Genomic DNA, 4,036 nt, shown 5'->3' with positions numbered 1-4,036 from the left:
TATCCCCAGTTTTCAGATGATGAACCTGATGCAAAGGTTAAGTGACTTGCCCAGGGTCACACAGCTAGTAAGTGTCAAATGTAGGATTTAGAACAAAAATTTATGAATCTAAACAGCATTGTCTCTTGCCAGGCTGTCTCTAACAATTGAATACAATAAGACCATAATTCCATAAATAGAACACAAACAAAAATCATTATAATCAATGAAGTAAATTTTCTTAGAACAAAGTTAATATTTCTAAAGGAAAGATGACAAAGAGAATAGCAAAGAGTTTTTCTTAATTCTATATTAAATTACCATAATTTTTACATCATCATAATGGATATAAAGCAAGGAAGAAAAAAATTATCTCCCTACTAGGTATCTTAACCTGAGCACTTCAAATTTTATTTTACAGCAACAGTCAAAATATAAATTGTATGCCATATGCTTCATTTTATAATTTCATTCTGTAGTTACTCCTCTGACAGGGTAAGCCAATTCAAATATCTGAACCATATTTAAACTTGTGATAGAACTACATGTTTCTGTGTGTAGAAAAAGATTCTTTATAGACATCGTGCATCAGTTCTTGGAATAAAGGAATGCTACTTATGTTATCACTCAGAACATTTTTTTGGTCCTGATTCATATTACTGAAAAATCGTATTTGAACTGTGAAAAAAGGGAAGAGTAGTTGGGAAGCTATTTGGAAAATTCATTTCCAAAAGAAATACACAGAGCATTCAACATGTTTGCTACAAGAGATGAGTGTGTCATGAAAAGAGAATATAAAGGATTCATGTTTTATGTGAATTTAATTAGGATGAAGGTGAGAAAGGAGCTATGTAAAATAAAAATAAGTAAAACATATGTGACCTTTACTATCTGAGTCTTTCATGGACTAGAATGACTATCTTGTCGCCTAGATAATTGACTCAATTGTCCATTTTCTTTACCTAATCTTAATTTAAGCTAGGGCAAAGGGACAGACATCCTCTGATTATTCACAGAAGTCATGATTTAAATAAGTTTTAAGAAACAGTGTTGTAAAGCAGACTTGCATCCAAAAACTTGCATCCAAATCTCAGTTTTGTTACCAGTTAGGTAATCTACGATATGTCACCAAACCTTTCTTTTTGTCAGTTACCTCACCTTGAAAATGAGCATCAAAATCAAATATATAATACCTGCTTCAGTGGGTTGCCTAGTCTGACATGTTATAGGTACCTAATAAATATAATAGTAATTAATTGACTGATAAAAAGTACCAGCAATTTTAAAACATTTTATTTATGTTATGCTATTATATAAAATTATTTCATTTCCTTAATAACCTAAAATCTTTGTGTGTTGTATTGTCTTATAATCATTTTATAATATGTTCATACTTGATGCTTAACTGGAAGGTTATTAAAACCTGCATTAACTAATGATTAAGAGTTAATTGCATAAAGTATAGCTCCCTAAGGGTAACTCATTTTTATTTCTATATACATCCTGCCTAATGTTTTAAACTGTATATAGTAAATAATAAGGGTTTATTTTAGTCAAAGGATGTACTTTCTTTTTAATGTTTAGTGCATAAGCCAAAAAATACCTAACAAGTAAAATACAGTTACAAGAATTAATTCTACAAAATCAAAGGGAAGATATCTATTACTGCTTGTCATGAATATTGAACACAGTCAACAATTATATTAAGTTGGGCTTTGAGTGAAACTGGTGTTAAGCTGGCAAATATACCATGAAGTGAATTAGCAGCTGCTTTTGGCTGAGATCTCTTCCAATTAATTCCCTTTCCCCAAAGTACCTCACAAGAGCTTCCATATGAAGCAAGGCATGATTTTAAAAATCTATTTTAAAACGTCATAATTTGTACATTCTGATGATGATCATATACTCAATTTGGGTAAAAATAACTCATTTTCTTCCAGATATCATAACAGGATGACATAAATTTAAAATTTCAACAATAGTCAAACATTCTCTGTGTGCCATATGCTTCATTCTATAATAATGACATTCAAATTTGAATAAACTTATGTTGTTGTTGTGGACATCTCTGTTTGCTCTTTCTTAAAGTATGAAGAAGAAAATATAAAGTTCATAGTTATTGTTTCTGAGAGTAAGTGTGAAGATCAAATGAGTTTTTATATATGTGTGTGCATATGTATATATATTTCAAGGTTTGCACAGAGCATTATATATATATATAAACATGTGGGTCAGAATAATTTTAAATTGTTTTACAACATCATTCTGAATTACTTGTCATAGGTTAAAGCAGAATACTTCAGCCCAATATAAAATCAGGACTTAATATGTTATAGAAAGAAGGTTCAAACTCAGGTCTATTTAGATAGAAACTAATACATTTGTCAGGACATGGTACATAGAGAGAGTCATAGAAATAGCAGGGAATTTGAGAATGAGATTATCTATTCCATTTCTTTATTTCTATTTATCTGTCTTTTCTTTAGTTTTTTTTCTTTTTCTATCAGAAAACTCCAGATTATCATAGTCTTTATGCTTAATAATCTGTTTTCCAGTATCTACCCAAAATGTTCTTTTCTAATTAATGATACTCTTTTCACCTAATCTCAGAAAATATGATAACTAGCCTGTGGGGAACTGAGTATCACATAAAAGCACTACTCCCAAAGTTGCGTGGTACCAAACACAAAGGGAAATTTCCCAGACCTTAACTTCAAGGCATTCCTGAATGCTTGCCAGAAAACAATTTTTCAGTTTAGCTTGGTCTTAGCCAAATTTGTAGCTGAACCTGTTACAGACATTGTGCAATTCATTTCAACAAATTTATTGCAGGGGTTCTTTACTTTTTTGCATCAAGGACCCCTTTGTAAAATTGGTGAAACTTCTGTAACCTTTCTCAGAATATTTTTTAATGAAACAATAAAATATATATCATTGCAATGGAAACCAATTATTTTAAAGTAGTTATCTATTTAAGAAATATGTTCAAAGACTTCAGGTAAATAAATTCTGGTTTATTGAGAACTTAGTAAATTCCAGGATCTGTTGAACCAGGACAACGGAAACTATATCCCCAAGACATAGTCCTGTTCTTCAAATGCTTTATAATCTAATAAAGTAGATAAGACACAAATGGAAACATTTATAAATAAAAATAGAATACAAGTGTGTTTACATATAATTTTGTTGCACAAATTATCTTAATGTTTTTTTTTTAATGTACATAGGATTACAACAGTTTTAAAGGGGGGGGGGAATTGTTTCCAGGGAAGGAAAAGTTTCATACAATAAGTGATATCAAAGCAAAGTTTTCAGTAATGGGAAAGATCCTCAAAAGACAGAGATGGAGGCCAGAATGGAAAGTAAAGTTTAGACACATGAAAGCCAGGATAAGATGACAGATTGAGCAAAGGCATTGATGCAGAGAAATATTGGGAAAGATAAATAATTCATTGTGGTTTGCTGGAAAGGTGTCATGCCAAGCAAAGGCAACTTCCCAAGGTTCAAAATACCAGCATAGCTGCTCTACATTTTATTCAGTGACAAATTAAGTACAGAGAAAATCAAAATATAGCATAATTCAAAATACAGCATTCACCAAGTGTAATTCAAAAATTTCCAAGTACCACTCCACCCCTGGACATTACATTCATTTAGTCAATCACAAAGTCCCTCTTATAAGTATTACTCCAGCCCTAGGCAGTACATTCATTTAGTCAATCACAAAGCCCCTCTTCTCAAATGGAGATTAGTTTCCAATCATAAGTAAAGTACATTAATTTGGTCAGGCACAGAGCACAAAAAAATCAAAAGTTTCCCACCCTTGGATCACAATTGAATAGGCCATCTACCCCATAGTTACAACAAGCTTAAGCACAGCATTTAATCCCCAAAGAGAGGTCTTTTCTTCATCTTGACCCGAAGCAAGTTCTCAGCAATCTTTGTTCCTGGGGAGACAAAGCTTAGCAAAGCCACAAGATACATTGCCAGTGTCATCATTAATTCATTCTCTGTCTGAAGAACAGTCCTAGGACCCCTGCAACAAAAGCAAGGTTCC

Source organism: Petaurus breviceps, unplaced genomic scaffold (assembly GCF_028583685.1).
Source record: "Petaurus breviceps papuanus isolate PSGF00001 unplaced genomic scaffold, PetGlider_PUasm1.0 213, whole genome shotgun sequence".
Taxonomy (NCBI): domain Eukaryota; kingdom Metazoa; phylum Chordata; class Mammalia; order Diprotodontia; family Petauridae; genus Petaurus; species Petaurus breviceps.
Note: the sequence above shows the minus strand (reverse complement) of the source record.